The sequence below is a fragment of the Manis pentadactyla genome, unplaced genomic scaffold (assembly GCF_030020395.1).
Source record: "Manis pentadactyla isolate mManPen7 unplaced genomic scaffold, mManPen7.hap1 scaffold_296, whole genome shotgun sequence".
Lineage (NCBI taxonomy): Eukaryota > Metazoa > Chordata > Mammalia > Pholidota > Manidae > Manis > Manis pentadactyla.
In genome coordinates this window covers 105,497-133,317 of record NW_026644687.1, presented here as the reverse complement: position 1 = coordinate 133,317, position 27,821 = coordinate 105,497, and the positions used below count along the sequence as shown (strand labels likewise).

The window sequence follows — 27,821 nt, the reverse complement described above, 5'->3', positions numbered from 1 at the left end:
TTTTTGCTGCTGTTTATCTCTAATGTTACAGAACAAGTTCTGTGGGCCAGAGAGAGCAGCTGGAGCAAAGAGGCCTATAGATGAGTCTACATAGCAGTTAACATCCTTATGTTAGTTAAGTTCTTTGTCCAATCCCATCACCTCTTTTTCTCTTTCATAGCAAGACTCTCAAATATTACTAATTTTTTAAGTTAAATACTGGGCATACAAATAGTATATGGAGAATAATATAAAAAACACTCATGTTAACATCACCCAGCTTAAGAAATGTAGCAGTATGCATACAGTTGGGACCTCCTGTGTAACTTTCCCATGAAATTCTCTTCTTTATAACCTCACCTGCTCTCTAGAGGTAGCTACCACTACTATCCTGAATTTCTTAAATATTATTCACATGCACAGCTTTATGCTTTTATTACATATGTATGCATTCTTAAACAGTATGACGTGGTTTAACATGTCTTTAAACTTGGTATCATTGTATATACCTTCCTGCAACTTGCGTTTTTCTTCAGCATTATGTGTGTGAACTTTTTCTATGTTAATATATTACCTCTAGTTCATTCACTTTTACTATAACATGGTGTTCCATTGTAAGAATATGCCGATATATATTTGTGCATCCTCTTATTTTTTTCCCATTTTACTATTACAAATAATCCTGCAATAAATAGTCTCATGCCTGAAGTGAGAAAAGTATGAGAAGCTTTCTTTAGCACATATGTAGAAGAGTTGGGTTGTTGTGTATATGCATGTTTGGTTTTACAAAATATGTATTGCTAAGTTGGTATCTAGAGTAGTTATGCTGAGTTCAATTCCTACTCACTGTGTATGAGAGTTCCAGTGGCTCCACATTAACTCTTGTTTTCAGACTACATCATCCATGCCAAATTAATGGTTAGAAATATTTAATTATAGTTTTAATTTGCACTTGGCCATTTACTAATGCGATCACTGGTTTTATTACACGCTGATTGGCCATTCAGGTTACCTCCTCGGTGAATTGCCTCTTCCTTTGCATATTAATTTTCATTTATTTTTTTCTACTGATTTGTTTATCTTTTTCTCAGACTTTGTAAGTTCTTTATTAGTTCTCAATACTAATCTTTACTCAACTTTTTGCTTTGTAAATATCTTCCCGAAGACTAGGGATTTACTTTTCACTTTTTGGAGGTTTCTTTGCATATTAGTTATAAATTATAATATAAGCAAAGTTATCTACATTTTCATTATGATTTGAACTTTCTGTGTTTGTTTAATAAATCTTTCTCAACACTCAAGTTGCAGAGATACTCTCCTCTTTTCTTCTAAAAGTTCTAAAGTTTTGCTTCTTATATTTATATCTTTAATAAACTTGGAGTCGATTTTTGTATATGATGTGAGGTAACGATCCATTTTACCCCATTAGATAGCATATGGTCATAGCACCATTTGTTGAATAGTCTATCATTTCCCCCATAGATAATCTTTGCTGCTACCTCTGTCATGATATGTTAGTATTATACAAGTCCCTTTTGGATCATAATACTTTATCATTATTCTGTTTATATCTACACCAAGAGCATACTGAATTAGTTACTATCTGTAGCTTTATAATAAGTTGACTTCTGGTATGGTAGGCTAGTTGCACTGATGGGTATAATTAATGGGCTCCTTGAATCCATGCCATTTGCAATACAACTTTACAGCTCATTGGATCAAGAAGTTAAGTCTATTTCTCCACCCTTGGATCCCGACTGGCCTGCTACTTGTTTTGGCCAATAAAATGTGGTAAATGTAACAGTGTGCCAGTTCCAAACCTAGGCTTCCAGAGACCCTCCATGCTTTCACTCCCTCTTTTGGAATTCTGCCTTATGATGATAATAAGCTCACTCAGGTGCTGAAGGATGAGAGGACACATGATGCAGGGTAGAGTCAATCTAAGCTGAGACCATCTTAGACCAATCAGTGCCAGCAGCTCGCCAGCTGCCCTTGTGAGAGAACCCAGCCAAAATAGCCTCACGTGGCTTAGAGCACCAAAACTGCCTGGCCATCTCATGAACTAATGGGCCAAAATAAATGTTTACTGTTTTATAATAAACTAAATCACTGAGGTTTTGTAGTCATAGTTTCCACAACATAATTGTGCTAAAAGGTAACTGACATACAGGGCAAGTATTATATCTTGTTCTGTTATTTAAAACCATCTTAGTTTGATCATAGCCTTATGTGCTTCCTCATATAGATTTTAAAATTGGTTTGTTAAATTCTATGACTTGTTCCTCTATACATAACTCAAGCTTTGGACAGCGTCCTTTGCAGCATGGAGCCCCTTCCAGGACTTCACTTCATATTATCCCCAAAGGTGAAGCTAACTAGACCATTTGCTGCTCCTTTTCTGGTAAGTTGTTAATTTATTTGTATTTGCTTTCATATTATAATATCATTATCATAAGATGCTCGTTCTGTTGCCAGGGCAACCAAATGTTGTACGTGAACTTTTAGCTTTAACTAAAACCTTAACTCCTTTGGCGACAATCCTTATGTTTTCTTGGCTCCCTTCACTCCTGAGGTTGAAAGAATGGAAAATATTCTGCAATTCTACTTTATGTTTTACATCTGTTTCTACCTCTACACTTGTTAGCATGTACATCATGCTCTAAATTTAATACCTTAGCTGATTTCTTCCATTTGTTCTTGATAGCTCCTCTCAGTCTGTTTAATGACGACCTACCATGTGCCTGGCTCTGGGTTTCTAGAAGTGAATGAGACAGATTTGGCCTGTACCCTTCCAGAGTTTATCAGGCTTGGGAGACAGGGATATACTAGGTCAGCACACAGATAATTTACCAGTATGGTAAGTGCCATGAAAAACAAGTATGGGCTGACAGGTAAGGGCCTGATCTAATTTGGAACAGTGATGATTCCTGTGGGGAATACAGTTCAGGCTGGAACTGAGAAATAAGTTGAAATTAGCCAGAGCTGGGGAGGGGCACATCAGCCGGGCGTATAATGTATGATGAAGCCTTGAGGTCTGAGGAAGGATGAGAGTTGGAAAGGAGGCCAGTGTAGCTAAAGATTAGAATTAAGAGCAAGAGGAGCTTGAGATGCATCTGGGGAAGTGGGCAGGGGCAAAACTCACAGGGGGCCTTAGAGGGTATCTGCACCCAATTGAGAAATTGTGTTAAAAGGGTCTGAAATGGTGAAGTCATCCAACAGAAGCTCATTTCTCCCCAAAGCTTGTAGCCATGTACAAAATAAGAAGTTTTAGAGATACTCTGTGTGTGCACTGGTACTCAGGGTAGGGATCCCAGGCCATTTCAGGCCTCGGTCCAGACCACATCCTGCTGAGATGGGGGAGATGCTCGCGCTCTGTCACGGGTCTCTCTGGTGCTGTACCCGCCTCAGGGAGATCAGAAGTCAAGCCAAGAGGCGTGGTTCTACACTCTCACTACCCGACGGCTTCAGTCTGTATATAACAGGTCTGTCTGGATCATCCTCCCTGGGACTTCAGTTGCTGTAATGTCACTGGACCCCACGCATGTCAGGTGGATCACCTGGTGGAAGAGTAGATACGTCTTTACATGGAGATGACATAATCGAGGATAAGGCCTGGGAAAAGTTGAACTGTTCCCAGCTCCTTTATTTGCTTCTTGACACTTTTTGGTATCTTCATTCTTATTTTTTTCTATCAGGTTCTCCAATTTTTCCTTAATTCTAGGTCCTCGAACAGCAAGCATACTTTCAGGAAATAGAGTATGTTTAGGAAGGCATTTCAATATTGCCTTCCTACAATTGTCCACAGAGTGGACAGACTCAGGGGTTTTTAGAACCCAGTTTTTAAAGCTGAGATCCATGATAAGGTTCCATGACTTCCCCACTCACATGATATACAGACTTCCACGAGTGGGTGTGTTTAGTGGACATTTGTGGTTTTAGCTTGCCGGCATCATTCCCTCCTCTCTCGGTAATATCAGGACTCCCTTGAGGGCCTTGATCACCCCTGAATAGTGCTCTGTTTTGGTGGCACTACCAGTCAATAAGCTTCATTTCCTGTAGCCATTGAGGGGCTAATCTAGGCCAAAGAATTCCTCAGAAAATCTTGCTTATGGCAGGGGGAAAATCACTGAGAGCCACGAGAAATCATGCTCACTAGGAATTAGTTCCTGCTCTCTGGATCCCAGAGTAACTCTGTTTCCTCTTCCATTCCATTTCCTGCCACTAAATCCCTCTTTTCCTTAAATGGGCCAAAGTCGGCTTCTGTTGTGCAATGGGAGACCACAGGGATGTGGTCTGGACCGAGGCCTGAAGCGGCCTGGGATCCCTACCCTGAGGACCAGTGCACACACAGAGTATCTCTAAAACTGCTTATTTTGTACATGGCTACAGACTTTGGGGAGAAATGAGCTTCTGTTGGATGACTTCACCATTTCAGACCCTTTTGACTTCAATTCCTCAACTGGGTGCAGATACCCAATCTTTATTATATGTCAACTGTTCAGTACAAATTGTATGATTCCTTATTACCATTTTTAAATGAAAGGCTTTGAAAAAGGAAAGACATAGACAAGTGGAGCCACTTTGGGATCCAAAACACTAAAAGCAGAGACAGTTCCAAACTACACCCAACTTTTATACCTATCCCATCCCTTTTTACCAGCAGAAAACTATTTTGGCTATATGCAAGGAACATCTAGGTTGACTGTTTTGATTACCACTATTTAATCACACACATGTGCACACACATACTCTACTGAGCTCCGCTTCCATCTGTGCTTCCTCATCATTTCACATGGAGTGAGTTCAGGAAACTGTCTAGTTTGCTTCCCACAGGAACTGAACCGTCAGCAACAGTGGTGCCATCATCGCTTGGTGTTGGTCCCTTGAAGAAAGTGCTTCTGGAAAGTCATAGTAGGCACAGTAGAAATCCAGTTTTCATCAGTGAGAGCTGTGTTCGAATAAGGACTTAGAACCAGGGTAAAGCAAATGCCCACTTTTAACAGAACTCACACTGGCCTCCAGTGGGAAGGGGTCATGGCAGAGCCGTGTTCAACCACTATCATTTTACATTGGTGGGAGCCGAGGCCCACTGACGTTCACACGAGCACCATGGCAGCAGTCATTCAGGTTCCCTTGCTGTTCTCTTACAAGTTACCTGATTCTGCTTCTAAGGGGGGACTCTGAGCCTTTCACGGCTTTTAATGCTACTCTGTGGGTTACAGATAACTGATAGCAGTGCATAGATTCTGGTCTATGGATACCCAAATATATTCTGACTGGATGGAATTAAAGTGGCTTCTCCTCTCACTCACTGCCCCATTAGAAAAAGTCAGTTTCTATTTGTAAACTCATTTCCACATTCCTGTATGTCATATAAATTTGTGCTTCCTTTATTTCTCCTGTGAAACAATTTAACATTAATCTGTTAGATAAAATCTTTAGAATGTGTTCATTTTATATCTGTATGAGAGTCATGATTTTATCTTTTTTTAAAAAATATTTTAACAATGTTATTAGCTCCATTTTACAGATGGAGAAATTGAGGCTCAGAGTGAAACGACTTGCCCAGGACCACTAATGATCAAGTGACCTAGCCAGGGTTAAATCCCTGCACTTTCTGATTCCATAGCTTATGTGCTTTCTTCTAATTATGCACCTGTTCTGTGCCAGGCATGTGCAACTGCATGAGGGGATATTGTTTTAAGTCATTCAGCTATTAATAGCCTCTTCTATGCTGGCACTATGGGGTCATAAAATGTTCATGATATAATCTCTGCTTGCCAGATGATAATCAAGGTACACAAAAAAAGAAGAAAAATGCATGATGCAGGAAGGAGAGTAAGGGAGTGGTAAGAGTACAATGGAATTAATCTTGAAAGCTTTTAGGATATGACATTTTCTCAATCTGCACTAAATGGAAGGTCCACAGAGGAGGCTGAAAATCAAAGCAACAACTTGTAAATTTATGTCCTGAAACTTAAGTACTGTCGCTTAAGAAGTAAGCAAGAGAACAGGATTATACAACTGCTTGCAGATTTCTTACCTAACAAGGTAAAAAAAAAAGAAGGTGGCAAATAAAACAAAGCACCTATTCTAATCTCTAGCCATTTGTATAACTAACTATTTTGCATGAACTTTCCAGTGGCCCAGATCTGACTGGGTTGTGCTTACAGGTCATTGTCGTTGGCTCCTCTGTTTGTAGGGAGCTCTAAACTCCTTTAGATCATACATCTTGGGTGTGGCCCCTACTCCCTTTTCACCTCTTCTGGTATCCAACAGCATTCCTCTCTCCTGGCCTCTCTCTCGTACACACACACCTCTCACAACCTAGGTTTCTGGTGCCCGGAAGTGTCTGCCATTCCTCACCCACCAGGCTCTGCAGCTTAGCCTTTGTCGAAACTTTGTACATCACCCTTTCCACCCCACCCAGCCACATCACCCTTTCCACCCCACCCAGCCTTGGCAAGCACCTAGTCATCACTCAACATTCAATTTCAGAGTCACCTTCTTTACAAAATACCACTGGTCCTCATTTGTGAAAATCAGTTTTCCCCTAGACGCGTGTCATCGCCAGCATGTATTTACTAAACCTCTGGTTGTACCTATTTGTTCACACATTTGCACCCAGGGACAGTGCCTGGCCTGCTTCCGTCTCTCTTCTCCCGTTTCCCACAGTACCCGATGCATAGTTGGTGCTTCGTAATTGGCTACGTATGCATCAATCCAGTGATTCACCAACATGATAGGCAAGGCGAGGGCGTATGGAAGGGATCACAGACAGCAGTGCATTGCGGCGGGGGCGGAGTGCAGGTAGTGCGGGAAGCGCCAGTGGAAACCGTACTCACCGCGAGTTGAGTACCTGTTCCAACAGGCCCCACTGCTTTCTGGGGATCGAGGCGGGGAAGGAAAACTTCCGCAAGACAGAGGGATGGTTTCTACTTTGTTTTGTTTTTGCGGTGCTTTCATAATTTTGGTAAAGATATTTTTAAGCCACAGAGCGGGGCGGTTCAGTTTTCATTACCCGACTTGGCATTTTCCTTCTGTCCGCAAAGCTGCTCAGAGGCCCTTATCGCAGCGCCGTAACCACAACCCCTGCTGGGCCTGATGCTAAATCAACACTGTCACATCAAAACAAAGACACGCAGGTGTGCTGCACATGCAGGCGGGAGGGCTTTTGTTCAAAGGCAAGAGTTAGCAAACCAGAGGGGGGATGAACCCTATCCTGACAGGCCACACACCCCGGTTCCCACAAGCCTGGGGCTGGGGGAGGGGGGGGGTCGTCGAAGGCCTCTGGGGGCTGCAGGTTCTTTGGAAATCAGGTCCACCTGTGAGAAGGCTGCAGAAATGGGGTTTTGTGCTTACATGAAAAGCTCCTCCTGTCAGGCACTGCTTAAAGCTCCATGGGGCTGCTTAGGAGAGGTCCACACAAGTGTGGCTGATGTACACGACTTCCCAAGTGTCCTTAGCTGCAGTGCCTGGTGGGGACTGGAGACCAGCAAAGGTCTGTTCAGGACAGGAACTTCCATAAAATCTTGTTTCAGAGGAAAAGGAGGACCTTACAACCTCTGTCTACAGCCTTCCATCCAACAGAGCAGATTCAACTCTTCCCCAAGACCAAAACTCCTGTTCCTTCATTCCTGGAGCTGCCACCTGGGTGCCCCTGAGCCAGGTGCCTATAGGATGATGAGTGATAATAATCATCAGTAAGAGGAACCAGCCTGAATGCATGCTGGCCTGCCCTAAGTCCTTCATAGGTGTGCTAGTATTTAATCCCCACCTCAGCCCTAGGAGGTAGATATCACCAGCAGTGTCCTCTCCGCCTTGAGAGTAAGGGAACGGAGGGTCAAAGGGATCAATTAAATTGCTGGAGGTTATGCAGCTAGCAGGTCCATGGCGGAGCCAGGTTTCAGTTTCAGGCAGTTGGTTCCGAGTGTGTGTTCTCAGACTTTGACGGTATTGCCTCAGGTCTGGGCCACGGATTTGATGGCTCCCAACCTCAGCTGGACATTAGAATCACCAATGCCAGCACTCAACTCCAAATACACTGATGTGTGTGCTTTGGGGCAGCCTGAGTATTTTAACAGTGTTCGTGTGTGTGCCCACTGTAACTAGCGTTAGGCACTTAGAGTACAGCTGGCGTTAAGTAGGAATTCCCACCACGCTCTCCAAAGTATCAGGGAGGAACGGAACTGGGAAGTGCAGCCACCAACCGTCTGGCTGGGCGTGGTGCAATGACTACCGCTTGGGGAAGAACACCAGAAAGAAGGCAGAGGTGAGAAAAAGCGGGGCTAGAAAGACAAGGAAACCAGTAGACACCTATCTCCCCATAGTGGGAAAAGGAGTGGGCAGAGAGGACGTGCCAAGGCAGAAGCCTCGGGGGAGACCACCTTCACGCCTGCACAGACTGTTCCTGGAACTTAGCAGTACTACAAAGAATTGGAGTTCCGGGAAACGTGTTTTAAGAGAGAAACTTGCCCTGTAAATCACACCTGTTGGAGCTACCAAGGAGGTATTTAGTGAGCAGTACAATAATCTGTTGGAGCCAGGGGCTGGGGCTTGGGGTGGAAATGCTGGGAAGCGCCGGTCTCCCTGCCTGCCCTTCAGTGGCCGGTCTGGAATCAGCCTGTGTTAGTTTCAGGTACAGGCGCTCCTCCCATTGAAGGCGTGTTTCAGAATTATGAAAATCATTTCTATGAAAGACAAAATGTTTTAAAGTAGAGAAAATACATTGCTCATTATTTTATCACCTAACAATTATTATTTAGAATATCCTGTTATGTTGTTGTTTTTCCTGGACATAATTTTTTCCACACAATATTATTCATAATATCTATGTAATATATAGAGTCTGTTTTTGCACTTAAAATAACATAAGGCTGTTTATTTCTTACATCAGTTTCTTTATTTCCTTCATAATTATTTTAACAGTGACTAATTATTGCTGGGTTTCTGAAGATTGAAGAATCTTTGAAACCATTCTATGGGGGAAAAAAGTTTGAATGAACATCCACTGTTGATAACAATTGTTTCTATTTTTACTTAAATATGTAAAGCCTAAAACCAGGTGTGAACTTCTTTATTAGTGCAAACTACCAGGACATTAAAACAATTTTACATGTTAGAAACAAAATTATAAAACCAATAATATTCAAAATAATAGTATTAATTAAAACAAATAATATTCAAAATAATGGTATTAATTAAACGTGACAAACACTGTTCTGTGAGTTTAATTGTGGCTCACAGCTATGGTGCAAGCATGTGGCCTTCCTGGTGCCTGTAGGGCAGGTACCGTGCATGCCCTTAGTTCTCCCACTTCTCTCTCTTCTGAACTCTTAGGACCACATGCACACAACCTGCAGACACCATGGACCTTCACTTGGCATGTTTGCTTCCTTTATATCAGCTCTATTTTTCTCCTGTTCTCTCTAGCTCATGACCATTCAAGCAGTATCATTTGGGCCAATGTACACATAAACTCAGATTCCAAATTGAGCCCTAAAATTTAATCCAAATGGATCTTTCAAACTACCTAGAATATGGCTATATTGATTTTAAGATTATGATTGAAAGGTAAACATAAATGTAAAACTGCTTCATAGAGAATTTCCAAATCTAGAGGATTCCTCATGAGACTCCTGCCAGTCTGAGAAACATTGGTTTATTGACTGCCTCTCTTGTACAGCAGGTGACTCACTCACTGTAAAAACGTACAATTCCCATTGCACAGATGAGTAACTGAGGTTTGTAGAGGTTATGAAACTTGCTGGAGGACATGAAGCTGTCAGATGGAGGAGCTATAATTCTAATCTCCGCCTCTGCCATCCACAGTCCATTTCGGGGGCAGAGTCTCACACTGCCTTCCACAATCTTTACAAAGTATTCTTTTCCGATCTGGGGTTTAGCATGTTTACAGTGACATGGGCCAGGGCTAGAGATAAATGAATGTTTCTTTCCTTTAGAGAAAATGTAGCATCTGTCATTTGTAGTATGTTTATTTAGGTATAAAACTAACCTGACAAGGATGGATCCTTTAAGATATTTCTGTAGATTTGACAGCAGCTTTGGTGGCTGGCAGTAGTTTGCCAGTTATTAAATGGCTCTGAATATATGAAGATTTGTAATTTCCTTTTGAAAGGGCTTTGCCAAAGACACTGAGCCACGTGGCATAATCTTCAAACACACATTGGCATATACAGGAGCTCTGTTTGTGCAGATGGATTCTTGGAACCAATCAGACTAGCTTGGTATTTCATCTTTTGGCCCAATACTAGAAACTGGCACAAATAACACTACCCTTGCCATGCACCCAAGTTCAGAATGGTAAGTCAGTCACCCTGTAATTATGGTGGGGGAGCCAGCTTTGCTCCCTCAGTGAGCAGACTGACAGATCTGCTTGGACTGGAGGCCTTTGGGCTCTCTGGGAACCTGGCTGACTTCCTTGTGCCCAGGCAGGCACTGCCCTGGATCGCAGGGTAGAGGTGAGTTCCCGCTGTGCAGGTCCGCTGGGACCAAACTGGTCACTAAACTTGTTTGTCTTCTCCGCAAGGTCCATAGCTGTCAAAAGTGCAACAAAGCAAAGGGCTGCGGACAGCAGAAAGGCGAAGCTCTGCCATCAGGCTGTGCAGGCCAAAAGGCCGCGGGGGCTGAGGCAGAAAGCCTGATCCCAGGTGGCTATCAACTTAAAATTTGAGGATAATCTCAGACAGAAGAGATTGGGCCAGGTTATTCTAGCAGCAGAGTTGGGTGGGCAAAATAAGACATCCAGAAAGGCCATTTTATACTAGGGGAAAGTTACCTTGTCCCTTGTCCAGCCTTGGTTCAAAGAACACAGAAAAAGATTGTATTTACATGTTAATAAGGGGATGGACGGGTGGGTGAAGGAGGAGGCAAAGTCCTCAGTCCTGCTGTGAAAATGTGCCTGTCAGTCACATTAGAATTTAAACGTCCTTACCTTGTAGCATTAAGCTTGATCCATGCTTCATCAATACATTCTCAGAGTTGTGACCAGAGGTGTGAAAGGCTCCCCCATGGATATGTTCCCACCCGATTTCTGAATGACTTAATTGGGCCCTGCATGTCTCACTCATATGCCTTTCCCACATTTAATGAGATGGTTCATTTTCTGAGCTCAGGTTGGTATTTTGCCTTCCTGGCTGCCTCACCTTTGCTGCTGTGGTCTTCTCTGCTGGGAACCCTCTGCCTCTGGCTCCTCACATGCCTGGTGCCTCTGCAGTGCCCAGGCCTTGGTTCAGACTCCCCCTTCACAGAGGCCTTCCTCACTGCCCTCCACTCCTAGCCACTCTCTGTCCCATATCTCTGTTGACTGCTTCACACACACTAGAATTATTCCATGTGTTTGTTTCCTCGTTTGCTCTCCAGACCCCCACCACCCTGTACGGGTTTGTCCTGTTCTCTGTTGTATCTCCCATGCTTAGGCCAACATCGTGCACACTGTGGGTGCGTGTGGAGTATTTCCTCTTATGGAATGGGCCCTTGTGTAGCACTCATCAAGTGCCAGACACCATCCTAAGAGCTTTACAAATATTAACTCACTGAATCCTCACAAGCCTAGCAGGGAGGTCCCAGGCTTATTTCTATTTTATAGGTGCCCACTTAGGATCTGAACTTGACAGTCTGATTCCAAGTTCTCTGTGCACTAGACAACTGCCTTATGGGGCATTTCTAGCATTTTTGCTTCTGTCATTACCATTACCTGAAGACTCAGACTCATTATAAGCTCTAAGTTCAATAAACACAAATATTACAATCCTAAAAACAGGTCTGGAATGTATATAGATGCCATACAAGGTTAAGAGTCATTAGGGTTAGGATGTCACTATCTTTAGGACATATTTGGACACAGCCTTATTTCTTGGGATCTAACCGTCCAGAGACAGCTGTGTAGCCTCTGGTAGAGGGATGGGAAGTTAAATCCCGAAGTGGTACTGGTACCATAAAAGGCAAATATTTTTCTCTTCAAGCTGCCACAGCCACTGAAAGATGGATCAAATGGCTGGAGGATGCAGGGAGCCTCAGCAATGTTTAAGAACCTTGGTGGGTTTTATAATTTTCTGTGTTTTTAAATGTATTATTACTCCTAGAGGTCTACCTCATAATTTTGGTTGATTGATTTATTTAAATTAATATATCTTAAATCAATATAATAAATGTGTGTACACTTATTTTTAAAAGTCAATACGCTTCATTTCATGCACCCTTGGGAAGTCCTTGAGAATTTTAGAAACATAGAAGGCTGCATCATTTTTATAAAGAATTTCATATTTATCGTCTCATTTTATTTCAAAACACCATGGAAGTAGGCAAAGCTGGAATAATGCTATTTTCTCCAGCCTAGCAGACCCCCAGATCAAAGGTCTGGACTCCAGTTTTCTTCCTGCTTCTGTGGCTGCTCTCAGACCCCCTTTGTTGGTTCTTCATCATCTTCAACCTTGGAAGGTTGGCGCAGCCCAGAACTCAGCCTTTGGGCATCTGCTTCCCTCACAGCCATCTCCCTGGTGGCCTCCCTCATTCGCTGACTGTAAATTCTGTGCTTATGATAATGTTGCTCCAAAGTATGTTGCCAGATCTGTTCATCTCTTTAGCTCAGGACTGTTAGCCTCTTTGACATCTCCACTTGGTCACCTGAGTATTTCAGACTTAAATGTCTCAAACTGGGCTTCCGAAGTTGCCCCAGTTGTCCCCTCCTTAGTAAAGGACGACCCGCTCTGTGCCTCTGGAGCCTGGCCACAGACCTGCAGAGCCCAACGCCACTCCCCCTCCCCCTCCCCATCGGAGCTGTCACAGATCCTCTTGTTCTACCATTAAAATACAGTATATCCAGAATCTGGCCTTATCTTTACATTCCGCTGTTGAGGCCCGGGGCCAGACCATGTCACCTTCTTCCCCACGGACTGCCTCATCCTAACCAGGATCCCAACTATTCTCAACACAGCAGCTAGAGTGGTTCTATTGCTGTCACATTATCACCCTCCTCTGCTCATACAGCTTCAAGGACTGTCCCTGTCACTTAAAGTCCACAGTCCCTCAGTGACCTACCCGGGTCCCCGTGCTCTGGCCCCCTGCCTCTCGGATGGACCCCCTGCTCCTTCCATCTCTCTCCTAGCCACACAGCCTTCCTGCCAGCCCTTCCACATCCTTCCACCTCAAGTCCTCTGCATATGCTCCTCTCTCTGCTTAGAGTGCCCTCCCTAGAGGGTTCCATGGCTTTCTTCCTCCTTTCTAGTGACATTTCCTAGCCACCCTCTTTACTGCAGTAATGCAGCCCCAGCTCTTCCTACCCTCCTTCCGTTGCCTTATTTTCCTTCTTAACACTTAAATCATGATCCAGCATTCTGTATGTGTTACATAAGCTTATTTCCTACCTGGTCTAAGCATAGCAGTAACAGCCCTGATCCCACAGAGTGGGTGTGAGATTCAATGAGGTGGTGCCCAACACAATGAATGCCCAGCAAGTGTTAATGAGCTTATGCTTTGTGCCCAGAGCACCAAGGGCAGCATCTTAACACAGTGGATGCCCAGTACATTGCTTTTTAACAAATCAGTGACTTGATTCGAAGAGTTAGCATCTCCATTCTTGTCTTTGTTCTGGAGCATAAGCTCCAGTGAGGAGTAGCCGGGCACTAACATGACACCCGGGTCCAGCTCCCAACGGTTAGAGCTCCTCACCTCAGTCTTCTTTTATAACAGCGATCTGAGTGAATCTGACTTCAATAAAGGGTTTTATTGAATAGGATGGGTTTCCCCCCAAGAGGAAGCCATTACATAGGAGCACAACCTTTAAAGTTTACTCCGTAATAATGCCCTCTGAAGCATTTGTGCAATTAGATGTGTTTCATTAATTGTGTTTTCTCAGCAGAGCAATTTGAAAGAACATGCTCCCTTCTCTCTCACTGTCGTGTTCTCATCGGCCTTTTCACAAATTGATCTGAATAAAAGCAGCTTCCCCTAAGCAGTGAGTTAAAATAAACCACTGTTCACATGATTACTACTTCATTGTGCTTTTGTGCACATTCCTCGGTGCTTTTTAATTATATATAACTACCAGGAAACAGGGAGTAAAATCTATTTAATCTAATGTGAAGCCTGCTAAATAGGTAACATTTCCAGTTTCTGTTTTTTCATTCAAGGTATGACTCTAACTCAGGGAGCCCAGGATCAAGAATGTAGACCCAAATCTTGCAGAAAATGCAGACTACATGATTCAATGTTATTTGTTTCACATAACTTTGTTAAAATTGTCATGCAACTTGGCAACTCAAGTAGTGACAATCTGGGATGCAATTATTTCAAATGCCAATTTTTTTCTCCTTATAAAATAATTGCCATGAAATGCAAACAAGAGTTAAATTTAATGGTGGCATATGGTTAAGATTAGAGTTACATGTAGGGTTTCATGATAGAGTTAGAGTAAGGCTTAGGTTAAGGGTTACAGTTAGGAGTGGGTGAAGGTGAGTGTGAGTTAGTGGCCAGGGTTATGGTTAGAGTTAGGGTTAGGGTTTAATATTAGGGTTAGGGCTAGATTTAGGTTTAGGGTTACAGTTAGTTGTGGGTGAAGATGAGAGTGAGGGTGAGAATGTAGGGGTATGGGTAGAATTAGGGCTAGCGTTAGGTGTAGGATTCACTTTTGCTTTTGACTAACAGTGAGGTATGGGTAAGAGAAGGGTTAGGGGCTAGGATTAGTTAGGGTTAGGTGTATGGTGAGGATATGGCTAAGTTTAGATTTAGGATTCATTTAATGTAAGGGTTATGGCTAGATTTAGGTTTAGGGATGGTTGAAGGTGAGAGTGATGTGGTGGGGGTTGGGGAAAGGTTACAGGTATGGTCAGTGTAGAGTTAGGTTTAGGTTAAAGCTACTGTTGGGGTGACAGACAGCTTTAAGGTCATGGTGAGGGTTAGGGATAGAGTAAAGTTTAGGGTTCCGGTTCTCTGTGACTAAGGGAGAGAGTGAAGGTTAGGAGGAAAAGGGTTAGCGTTACTGTTAGGATAAACATTAGCTGGAGGGTGAGATTATGGTTACTCTTAGAGCTAGGTTTAGTGTTCAGTGTTAGGGTTAGGGTATGGATTAGGCTTAGGGTTGAAGTTAGGTATGGGTAAAGGTGAGGGTAAGGGGTTAGGGTAGGTGGCAAGGGTTAGGGTTAGGGTTAGAAGAAGAAGCACTGTCAGAAAACAAAAGCAATGCAATTCACCATGCTTCTAGCCCAGTCCTGCAGGAACAGAGATTCATTCCACAGGAATCATTTCCTCGATACCAGTGACTCTCAAGGAAATCATGTGCATAAAGGTCAGACTAACAAGAAAGCTATGCACCTAAAGAGCAGATCTTTGGAAATAAATGTTGATTCTGCTGCAGTCCTTTAGCATATGCAACTGGGGCTTGAACAAGACATGGTTGTTTCTTTGGATTCCTACAGTTCTGGGTCAGGGGTTCGGGTGAGAGTCCACAGTTATTGTTCAGGGTTAGGGTTCAGATTCACATTCAGGGGTTAAGGTTAGGGTTCAGGTGGTCAGTTCAGGGTAAGAGGTCAGTGTTACTGTTGGGGATTGTGTTGAAGTGTACGTGTTTCAGTTTGGGTTCAGGGCTTCAGGATCCATTTCAGGGGCTCAGTTCTGGGTTAGGGTTTGGGTTTGGGTTCAGGGCTTTGGTTTATCAGTTTCTAGGTCTCAGGTTTGGGGCACAGATTAGGATTCAATTCAGGATTTGGTTTAGGGTAAGGCTTAGGGTGAAGTTATAGTTTCGCTTTGAGTTAGGGTGAGGGGTTAGGATTAATTGTAGGGTTAAATTTATCTATAGCCTAAGAGTGAGGTGTGGGTGAGGGAAGGGTTAGTTTTTTAGGGTTAGAGTTAGGCTTTGGTGGAGGGTTAGGTATAGTTTGAGAATACTGTTACATTTAAAGTTAGGGTTAGTTTGTATTGTTAGAGTTAGGGCTCTGTTGAGGGTTAGGGTTACATTTTGTGTGGGGGATGATGTGGTTAGTGTTAGGGTTAGTTTTAGGATGATGTTATGATTAGGGAAAGACTTAGGGATTGGGTTTAGGGTTTGGGTTAGCAATAGAGTTAGGTTAAGTGTTATAGTTCCGTGTGAGTGAGTGTGAGGGTTTAGTGCTGGGACTAGGTTTAGTTTTAGAGTTAGAGTTAGGTGTAGGCTGTGGATATGCTTATGGTTAGACTTAGGTTTAGGGTCAGTATTAAGTTTGGGGTTAGGTTAAGGTTTAGGATTACAGTTAGGCATGGGTGAATGTGAGGCTGAATATGAGTGTTTAGTATTAGTGGCCAGAGTTAGGATTAGGATTAGGTTTAGGGTTAACTGTAGGGTGAGGATATGGTTATGGTTAGTTATGTTTCAGGTTCAGTGTTACGCTAAGGGTTAGGTTTAGGTTTCAGGTCACAGTAAGGTTGCAGGTGAGGTGAGGGTGAGTGTCCAGGGTTTTAATGTTATAGTTAGGTTTAGGATTAAGTGTAGGATGGGTTTATGGCTACAGTTAGACTTAGAGTAAGGGCTTAGTGTTAGGGTTAGAGCTCAGTTCAGGTTTAGGATGATGGTTAGCTGTGGATGAAGGTTAGGGTGAGGTTGAGAGGTTAGGGGTAAGGGTAGGGTTAGGGATAGGTTTAGGATGAGCTATGGTTAGCGTTAGAGTTAGGATTAGGCTTTATACTAAGGGTTAGCATTGGACATAGGTTTCAGTTTCTAGATCCAACTGAGTGTGGGTGGGGGTGAGGGGTTAGCCTTAGGGTCAGCATTAGGGTTAAGGTTAGCTTTAGGTGTAGGGTGAGGATATGGTTGCAGTTAGCATGCAGCTTAGGATTCAGAATTAGGTTAGGGTCAGCTTTAGGATTTGGCTTACAGTTAGGTGTGTGTGAAAGTGACGGTGAGGGTGAAGGGTGAGTGTTAGTGGCTAAAGTTAGGGTTTGGGTTAGGTTTAGGTGTAGTGTAAGGTGAGGATATCTTGATGGTAAAAGGGTTAGGGTTTAATGTTAGCATTAAGACTACAGATACGTTTACTATTATGGTTAGGTGTGGGTGAAGATATGGGTGAGCGTGAGGGTTTAGGGGTATGTGTAGTGTTAGGGTTAATGTTAGGTGAAGAGTTAGGGTAAGGATGAAGGTTTGATTTGGGTTAGAGTTAGGATTTGAATTAAGGGTGAGGGTCAGCATTAGTGCTGGTTTAGAATTATGGTTAAGTGTGGGTGAAGGTGAGGGTGAGGATGAGGATTTAGATTTAGTGGCCAGGGTTAGGTTTAGGATTAAGTTTTGGGTGAGGATATGGTTATGGATAGAGTTATGCTTTGCATTCAGTGTTTGGGTTTGGGTTAGATTTAGATTTAGGGTTATGATAAGCTGTGGGTTTATGTTTGGTGGCCATGGTTAGGATTAGGTTTAGATGTAGGGTTAAGTGTAGGGTTACAATATAATTATGGATATAGTTAGGCTTTGGGTTAAGTGTTAGGGTTTGAGTTAGGTTTAGGTTTAGGGTTACAGTAAGGTATGGGTGAATGTTAGGGTGAGCTTGAGCTGCAAAGGTGAGTGTACAGGGTTAGGGATAGGGTTAGGTGTAGGGTGAGGATTAGTTATTACAGGTTATAGTAGGACTTAAGGTATTGTTTAATGTTAGGGTCAAGGCCGTATTTAGGATTAGGGTTATGGTTATGGGGAGTGGTGAAGATGAGAGTGATGGTGAGGGTGGGGGATTACAGGTATGGTTAGTGTCTGTTAAGTGTAGGGTGAGAACATGGTTGTGGTTAGAGTTAGGTTTGGGGCTTAATGTTAGGTTAAGGGTTCAGTTTAGGTTTCGGATTATGGTTACGTGTAGGTGAAGGTGAGGGAAGGGTAAGGAATTGGCAGTAGGGCTAGGGGTAATGTTAGGTTTCCTCTTGGGTGTAGTGGAATGATATGGTTACCATTAGAGTTAAGGTTCGGGTTTAGGATTCGGGTTATGGTGAAAGTTAGGTTTATGATTAGGTTTAGGGTTAAGTGTAGGGTGCGTTTATGATTACAGTCAGAAAACAAAAACAGTGCAATTCAACATGCTTCTAGCCCAGTCCTTCAGGAGCAGAGCTTCATTCTACAGGAATCATTTCCTCAGTGTCCCTCAAGGAAATCATGTGCATAACGGTCAGACTAACAAGAAAGCCACATGCCTAAAGTGCAGATCGTTGGAAATAAATGTTGATTGTGCTGCAGTCCTTTAGCATATGCAACTGGGGCTTGAACAAAACAGGGTTATTTCTTTGGATTCCTATAGGACCGGTCAGGGATTCGGGTGGGAGTCAGTAGTTAATATTCAGGGTTCAGGGTTTGGGTTCAGATTCACATTCAGGGGTTCTGGTTTGGGTTCAGGGTAATGGGTCAGAGTTAGGTTTTGGGTTCATGTTCAAATGTAAGGGTTTAGGTTCAGGTTCAGGGTTTCAGGATCCACTTCAGGGGCTTGGTTCAGGGTAAAGAGTCAGGATTAGGGTTTGTGTTTGGCTTCAGGGCTTTGGGTTTTCAGTTTCAGGGTGTCTGGTTTGGGGCCTGGATTAGGATTACATTCACGATTAGGTTTAGGGTAAGGTTTAGGATGAAGTTATAGTTTTGGTTTGAGTTAGGGTGAGGGGTTAGGGTTATGTGTAGGGTTAAGTTTGTCGTCAGCCTAAGAGTGAGGTGTGGATGAGAGAAGGGTTAGGATTTAGGGTTAGAATTAGGTGTACATTGAGGGTTAGGTGTAGTTTGAGGATATGTTTACATTGAAGGTTAGTGTTAGTGTTTATTGTTACGGTTAGGGCTAGAGTTAGGTTTAGGATTACGGTTGTGTGTGGGTAATTATGAGGGTGAGGATGAGGAGGTAAGGGTATGTGTCGTTAGGGTTAGGGTTCGGTGTAGGGTTTGGTGTAGGATGAAGTTATGGTTAGGCATAGAGTTAGGATTTGGGTATAAGGTAAGGGTTAGCAATAGAGTTAGGTTAATGGTTATGGTTCTGTGTGAGTGAGGGTGAGGGTTTAGTCTTAGAGCTAGAGTTGGGGTAGGATTAGGTTTAGGATTAAGTGTAGCATGAGGATATGGCTATGGTTACAGTTAGGTTTCAGGTTCAGTTTTAGGGTTGGGGTTAGGTTTAGGTTTCAGGTTATGGTAAGGTGTGGGTGAAGGTGAGGGTGAGGGGTGAGGGTGAATGACTATTTTTAGGGTTATGGTTAGGTTTAGGGTAGGTTTATGGTTACAGTCATATTTAGGGTAAGTATAGGTGAAGATGAGAGTAATGGTGAAGGTGGAGGGTACGGGTAGGTTTAGGATTTGTTTTGAGGTATAGTTTGAGAACATGGTTATGATAAGAGTTAGGTTTTGGGTTTAAGGTTAGGATAAGTTTTTTATTTAGATTTAGGGTTATGGTTATATGTGGGTGAAGGTGGGGGTAAGGTTGAGGAATTAGGAGTAGGGGTAGTGGTAGGTTTAGTTTTTGTTCTGAGTGTAAGGCAAGGATATGGTTACCGTTAGAGTTCGGGCTAGGTTTTAGGTTTAGGGTTATGGTGAGTGTTAGGGTTAGGGTTGGGGTTAAAAGAAGAACCACAATCACAAGTTGTCTTGCCAATGGGTTTCAGCCCCGGGCATGTTTGCTATGGATTCAATGTGACCAAAGAAATTGACAGCAAAACGCTCTTTGGGTTGAAAGGGTTATACCCAACTTTGTTTCCAGGTGGCAGGTCAGTCACTAAAATCCTGTTCACGCAGAGCGAGTCTGCATGCAGCAAGCCGGTCTCTGGGCACCTCTGTCTACACAGCTGTCCCGCACAGCCATCCTCCAGGCCTCTCTGCACAGTCATCCTGCACAGCCATCCTCTGGGCCTCTGTCCTCAGTGCTGCCACCACTCCAGCCTCTGCTCTGCTCCCCTGCAGCCTTGCAGCCCTGCCACTGTGTCATGCCCAGAGCACTGGGCAGAGCTCTTTTCATAGAGTCAACAGCCATGTATTGCCCACATGTGTGCAGTGAGCCAGTCAGCCACGGCCAGGTGAGAATCCTGGCCACAGGAAGTCTCATTTTATCCACACAAGTGAAAAAAGAGCTCAATTTACCAGGTTTCTAGCCCAATCCTGTAGGAATAGAGATTCGTTGACAAGAACCATTTCCTTTCTGTGGATACCAGTGTCCCTCAAGGAAATCATGAGCATAAAGGTCAGGCTAACAAGAAAGCCATGCACCAAAAGAGCAGATCTAAGGAATGAAATGATGATTCTGCTTCATTGCTTTATCATAGTCAACCGGGCTTGAACAGGACATGGTTGTTCCTTTGGATTCCTAAACGTCTGGGTCAGGGGTCCAGGTGAGATTCAACAGTTTAGGTTCAGGGTTCAGGGTTAGGGCTTGGATTAGTGTTCAGTGGTTCAGGATCGGGTTCAGGGGCTCAATTCAGGGTAAGGGGTCATGGTTAGGGTTGTGGTTCAGGTTCAGATGACTTTGGGTTCGGTTTTAGGATTTTGGGGCTTCAGGATCAGGATTTCTGGTTTGGGCCCCAGGTTATGGGTGACCTTTAAGGTTAGAGTTATGGTTAAGGTTAGCATTATGTTTAGGGTAACAATATTTAGCTATTGAATGTCAGTTACAATTAGAGTCAGGTTTAGGGTTCAGTGTTACAGTTAGGATTAGAGTTAGGGTTCTGGTTACAGTTAGGTGTGGGTAAGCACTTAATGTGATTTAATTATGGTTACCTATCAGGAAAAGTGAGCTCATACTGCAAAAATAACTGTAAGAGTAAGAAATAACTACAAAATCCCAGCAGTGTGAAATAATTAAAAGCTATTTATTGCTCAAGGTGCATGTCTCTCATGGAGTAATCACTGACTCAAACTTGCCACTTGCTCTGACAGAGGAACGAGAAGTCTGGAGAGTCCTGCCCCAGCAGTTAAATGCTCCAGACTGAAGGCAGCACTATCACCTGTGCGCCTACCTCACTGGCCAGAATGAGTTACACAGCCACACTTAGCCACCCAGGGGCCAGGAAGTGCCACCCATCACACGCCTGGAAGGCAGGAACAAGCATTTTTGGCAAACAGCACTTAGGACACCCACTGTTTCTGTTGCTGTTATGCTTCCGAAGTGAAAGCATTTGGTGCTTGCAGTTTGAGGGGCCTTAACCTCTTTGGTTTCTGACTGTCACTGCTGGTTAAGGAGAACTGCAGGCTTCTGAGAAGGGCTTCAAGTGGGGGTGTCTTGGAGTACAGCTGGCTAAGCAGAAGGCTCTATTTAGCTATTGAATGTCAGTCTGAGCCACTGAACCATTTGCAATAGAAATGACTTATAAATGTCCTCCATTAAAAATAAAAAGACCAGTTCTAACACTTTAAACATGTTAGCTCAAAGACAACACTGGAAATACTGTCCATACCTGCAGTTGATGTCCACCTCCTCTATTCAAAACTCTGCATGGTTTCTCAACACCTAGTAGTTCTTGGAAATAAATGTATTTAGACATACCCAGGCGTATATGTATTTATTTGCTTTGACTTCCTCCTGGACCATCTGGATGCAAAAAAAAGGAAGACTTACAGTTACCTCTTGATTATCAATGCTAGCAGTTGGTAATCTTGAACAATGGTTATTTATTTGCCTTTGACTGGGCTTCTTCTTCTGTTCTGTGGCCCAAATTTCTGCCTCTCAGCCTGTGATCCTTCTGGGGTTCCTTCTCCAAAGGAAGGGTCATCCATTTAATTGCCCTATGCTCTCTATTTAGTGGTCCCTCAGATTGTCTGGGCTCCTGTTTGGGAGTGGGCATGCTGGTTGGTGAGGGCTAGGTTTTTGGCTCCTTTTTCAGCTCTAAATACCTAGATAATTTATTCTGGGTTCTCCCATTGCCATAGCATTGATGGAAAAAAGAGCAGTTCAGATTTCAGAAGTCAAGACTGGCTTGAAGAACAGGAGAGCAAAGGGAACTCTTTTTCTATAAGAATATTACTGGAAAGGACAAGTCCTACAGCTATTGTCACACCCAGCCCCAACCTGCCCCATAACACACACCTACATGCCTTTCCTTTACACTAGCCCCCACCAGCATACACCGACTTCATAGGCAGAGGTAGATGTGTTCAGATTATGGGCCTACCATCCATTGTAGCTGTATACATGGCTGTTCTAAACTTAATTCACGGGCAAAGTTAAGGTTCAATAACACATAATGTAAAGGGCTATTGTGACAATTAGATAGTACATGTTGTTTCTTGGCACAGTTCCTGGCACATTAAATCTCTAAATTATTTGCAATTGTTACTAATTAACACCCAGATTAGGTTTTATCGCATCTAGGAACTCTAATACAATTCAAATTCTTCTATACAATATATTGGTTTTCAACTATGTATTAATTAGATTAAGCTAAAACCCTATAAGAAATGGACCCAAAATACTTTAGCTTAAATGTAGTCAAGGTTTATTTCTCCTACTGCCGTCCAGGGAATAAGTTCCAGGCTGGGGACTGGGGGAGGCGGCAGAGAGTTGTCTTTGTTCTGTACAGTCACATAGAAACTCAGGATGATGTCACTCTCTTGTCCTCAACATGTGTCTTTCCAACATTACTCTGGTCTTTGTCTCTGCCATTTTCTCTATGGCAAGGGAGAAACATGGAGGAGCATGTGTGGGATGTTGTGTGACACAGGCACCCCATGCCTCTCAGAGTCCACTGGAGAGAAATTAACCACAGGGCCACAGGTTGCTGCAAGGGGGACTGGGAGATGTGCCATAGCTGGGCCCAAATGCCCCCTGCCACGAGGTGATCAGCCATCTGTCTCAGACTCTGACCCTTTGAGATGTGCTAGGAACATACTTTCAATTAAACTATTGGCTCCTTGAATTAGATACTTTGTTTTAGCCTTAACTCACAAAGTTATGTTCAGTGGTAGACATAAAATAGCTCTCCTAACGTGCTTTTTAAATTGACAGCACTCCGATTCATTTAGGAGTACTATACTTTGGCTAAATTTCCCAGATTCTGTCTCCATTGAATCTGAATGTAACTTCGTAGTTACTTCCGAGGAAAACAAAATCAAGTTTTAATAGGTTTGCTTAGGGATTTCATGTCTTGGACAATTCATTCTTTGTAACAATTCAAATGAAGACATTGATGACAAAAACACTAAGAATTTTCTAGTGATGTGTGGATTCCATTAGCACCTCCCATTACTAAAGTGGTTCATTATAATTATTTACTGATACATTATGGAGTCCATTAGGTTCTCAGTGTTACATTTCAATCTTTTTAAACTACAGATTAATAAATGTTTTTTTCTTGAAGATAAACAGCATTTATGAAAAAAGTAGAGTGGATAAATCATAATTTTGTAGGACTTTCAGGTTAAAACTCTGGTGTCACCCTTTTTTAAGAAACCTCTGATTTTAATCTAAAAGTCTAATAAAAACACACGTTTGGATTGGTAGGACAGTTTTCTTACCTCAGTTATGATTTTTAAAAAAGCATACAAAAAGGAACCAAGAAAAGGGTAAGAGATACATTACTAGATAGGGTATAAATAACGATAAGAGCACAGCAAAATATTTTAAATTTCCCCTCCTCCAGGCACTCGTGCCAGTTATTGTCCTTTAGCCCCCAATCTACCTTTTCCTCTGATATTTGGTGATGTCAACCAAACTTGGCTCTTCAAAGCCCTTTGTTGCTTTGCCAGCTGCTTCTGGTCCTCCTCTGCTAATTGCATGTGCTAGACACAGACTAGAAGGTGGGAGGAGGGAGAAGCGACTTCCTTCTCTGCATTTGTTTCCCGCTCTTGTCGGGTCAGCCTTGCAAAGTGTCTTGTTCCCAGAGTCACCTTTCATTCCAGTAGCAGCAGCTGAAGCCGGGCTGCTGCTGTTCTAAGGCTCAGAGTCAGCTTGTCACACCCTGCAGGGGGTCAGCAGCAGCCAGCTGATACCCTTTCCTCAGCGATCTGTGTCCCAGGGTCAGGCAGCCCCTTCTCCAGGCTCAGAGAGACCAGCCTCAGCCAAACAGCTGCCCCTACTAAGATGCCTGATTTGGGCCCCATGGGCCCCACCTCTGAGCTTCTGATTCTAAACTGTAGTAATTCCAGCACCTTCCCTCTGTTCCTCCAGGCCTGGGAGAGGTAGGTGCTTCCTACTGCTGCAACTCCTATGATAGTCTTCTCTTTTTGCCTTTTTGCTTTTTCAATATCCAGCTAACAAGTTTTTATACTTTCTCTGTGAAAATGTCTCATGCAGTTTCCGTCTCCTGACTGAATCAATGTCTGAATGATACAATGCTTGAAGCTCCTTCTCTCAACAAGCAAGACCACCAGAATGCTGAATATTTGAATCACATCATCTTAACTGTCTGTAGATTTGGATTTTTTAAGGTTCAGTTTCATGATCTACTCTTTTACTAAAAGTAACACTTAAAAGAAACAGCTAAATGCGATTTGCTTCTGCAGTTGGTGTTTGGATGTGGGCTAGCGAATGGCTAGATTTTTGAGATAAGCTATGCCTCTACTTCTATTAGCTTGAGAATGAATAAACTTTTCAGATGAGCTATGCCACTGATTCTATTAGCTTGGAGCCAAATGTTTCTCTGCCTCTTTTTGCCCTAGCTGTATGGAGGGAAAATAGAACTTGCCATCAAATGTCCCTTACCACACCTTCAGATGGGTGCTCCAAAGATTGTAGTAACAGAATGGTTCCTTAGATGCAAACTTTTCTGAAGTGCTGACATTTTAAAGTGTTTGTTTAGTGGACATGTTTCTAAAACACCAAACTTAGTTCCTGTGCTGCATTAGAAGACGCTTTTTTCCTTTGGGATCATTAGTAGGTGGAGAGATGTTTCCCTATAAGCAAAAGAGCCCATGCTAATTATAATGAGGGAGCTGATGAGGTGATAGCAACAGCTAAGGTTAACAGTTACTGAGCCTCACTACATGCCAGGTTGTCTTCTAGGCCCTTTTACAATTATCTCATTTAATCCTACAACAGCCCTATAAGAGAGGTACCGTGATTATCTCCTCTTTATTGATGAGGAGATGTGGGAACAGAAAGAATTACTGTCCAAGATTCCACAGCAAATAGTGACAGAGCCAGAATTAAAGGCTGTCTGATTCCAGCACCCACCCTCTACTTCACTGTTTTTGTAGGTTTTGTGTTTTTACTTCTATTCTTATTTATGAAACAAATTCAGGACCAGCCATGTGAAGGCCACTGTGCTCAGAACTGTGGGTGTTATCAAAATGAGCCAGACATGGCTTTGCCTTCAAGAAATCTACAATCCAGTAAGACGAGGAGATTAAAAGAAGTATGCAGTACAAAGCAGTATGCAAACGCAAGTTGTGTCCTCAGGAGCACCCCAGAGAGGGAATACCACCTAAGGTCAAGGAGTCTCCACGGGGAAGTCTATGGTGACCAGGACACTGAAAGAGTGGGGGCCTGGGGAGAAGGTGGTCAGGAGGACAGGGGTAGACAGAGCACCCTGGGGAGAGCAGAAGGTAGAGCCGTGCAGGGGGGCGGGCTGGGTGGCTAGGAAACCAAGCTGACTCTCCCGAGAGTTTGCTGTTCGCTTTCATATTCTCTGCCACGTGCGAGAGCACTGAAGTTGTTAAGGCGACGTTAAATGGGTGAGACATTAAAACCTAAAGCATCTGAGATCATTAAGAACCCCTGTTAGGTCTAAGTACTTCAATCTTCACAACCCTAGGAAGCAGGTTTTTACAAGGGGAAAAATGAGGCACAGAGAGGTTCAGTTAGTTGCCCAGTGTCACTCGGTTAGCAAGTGGCTAAACTGGGATTTGAACCCAGACTGTCTGGCTCTAACTCTGATGGTCTTGATCAGAGCTTTTTTTTAAAAAAAGTAAGTTAATTCTCTCTGAAGTTTTCACTGAATGGAAATAACACTCAGGAGGCCTCTCTTTGGGTCCTTTGCCCCATGGGGCTTCTAGTTACATGGGACTGATGCTTCCCAGGGCGGGCTTGTCTGTATCCCCAGAGACTGTACGGCTTTGAACATGGGAAAGCGTCTCACCCATCAGCACGTACTCAGTGTCTGCTGAGCGCTTAGCCTGTGGTACGCTCTGAGTGTCTTTACTGGATAGCTGTGTAATCTCTAGAATGAGATAAATATCTTAAATGTTGCACTTAGCTCTCTATTGTAATAACAAAACAAGTTTCTTCTAATACCATTTTGGACTTCAGGAAACTTTTCACCTAAGTTGGGTCAGTCCTTCAAGATCCCAAGAAATAAAGCTGTCAGTGACTCTTTTCTTCTTGTTCCTGGCCTGACAATATTCTGATTCTGGTAAAACAAACAAACAAACAAATACATGCAAAGTATGTATTTTCTGGATGCCAAGAATAACTGATGGGAACAAGGCAAGTGCAAACAAAAGGAGATTTACTTACTATCAGAAAAAAAAATCAATGCCAGCCACAACCTCTCTGTTGAGGGTGACAGAATCTGGTGGAATAATGGAGGCTGTTTAATCTTTTCTGACCTGCTCTGATTTGTTTCTCATTCCTGAGAATTTCCCTGGAAGAGAATTAGAACACTCTTTATAAAACCAAACTGAACAGCAATTAATCTTTTCTTTATGATTCTGAAGCTAATTTAGTACATTGTACAACATAGCAACCATTATTGTGAACATTATCTGGTTTCACAAAAACTGTTCTGATTATTTGAACTTCCAAGGTATTTAGATTTTAGATAAATAAGAGTTTATTATGTTTGGATTCTGTGCAGAGTTTTGTGAGATAAATTTTTCCCTAAATTTTAGGGTAATAAGAAATAATACAGAAAATGGTCATTTATAAGCATGATTTAGACTTGGAAGGAGATTTAGACATGATCTAGGCTCAAGATCCTTTATTTTTTAGGCTCACCCATGAGAAAGGGCTTATCAAAGTCTCAGGCCTCCCTGCTCAGTGATCTTTCTCTCTCTTCATGTATTTGACTGAAAAAGCAAGACCTTGATCTGCTTGGCTCTGACACTGGCCCATCCTAAATGAGATGCATTCCCACCTGAGGGGACTAACGACCTAGAGGAGGCCAATTCTGACTCTAATTTCCTTACCTCTCCCATCTGTCTCCTCAACTTCGAACTGAAAAAGTGGAAAAGTATGTTGGTGTCAGACACAATAGTACTTATATTCAAATCAAGAACTGCAAAGTCATTTGCATTTTTGCTTTGCCCATATGCTGTGGTAAAAATGTGAGATTTTACAGCTAATTTTGCATCTGTACAGAGATTCTAAATCTAAATCCAATTTTCCTTCATTGAATGAAGTAAGCAATATTTTTAAGTAAAGTTAATTTAATGCCTCTGAATAGAAAACTAATTAAGAGCACCTTTAGCCACACTGAAGTAGACACTGGAGGCTCATAAAATACCCTCTTGGTTACCCATGCTTGGCACTACCTAGAGATGAGAAGGCCTCCTTGCAAAGTCCTCTGGGCACTTGTGCAAATCTCTCCCCTTTACTGGTGTCCAGGCCGAGCTGCCTTGCACATAGTCCTGTGCAGTGGTCAATAAAGCCCCAGGAAGGCCCCAGGGGGCTGCAAATGCTACCTAGCAGCAATATTTGTTATTTTCTAATTTACAGCCCTGCACTCAGCCATATCAAATGCAAGAGCAGCTAAAAGTTCATCCTTGTCTCCTTAATTCCAGCAAAGGTGGGGATTAAAGTTTAAACAGATGACTTTTTTTTTTTTATAACTGCACTTGCAAGCTTGGAGCTCATAATACTCTTCCTCTGAGCGTTATTTTACCTACAGCCTGCTGATCTGCTATTATATGAACTGTAAACTCTACTCAAAAGAGAGGCGATTTAAGGATACTGACCCCACCTAACCTGCCAGGTGAGTCAACCAGCTGT

General features: G+C 42.9%; 1 long non-coding RNA gene across 1 annotated transcript; it reads right to left on the bottom strand.

The window, feature by feature from the left end:
• Positions 1-21,444: 21,444 nt before the first annotated feature.
• Positions 21,445-27,797, bottom strand: LOC130682343 (uncharacterized). The gene is made up of 4 exons (XR_008995566.1): positions 26,349-27,797; positions 26,154-26,241; positions 25,972-26,052; positions 21,445-22,564 (listed from the first exon to the last, which is right to left on the bottom strand). It is a non-coding gene; the product is annotated as an uncharacterized LOC130682343 (long non-coding RNA).
• Between the last annotated feature and the right edge of the window lie 24 nt (positions 27,798-27,821).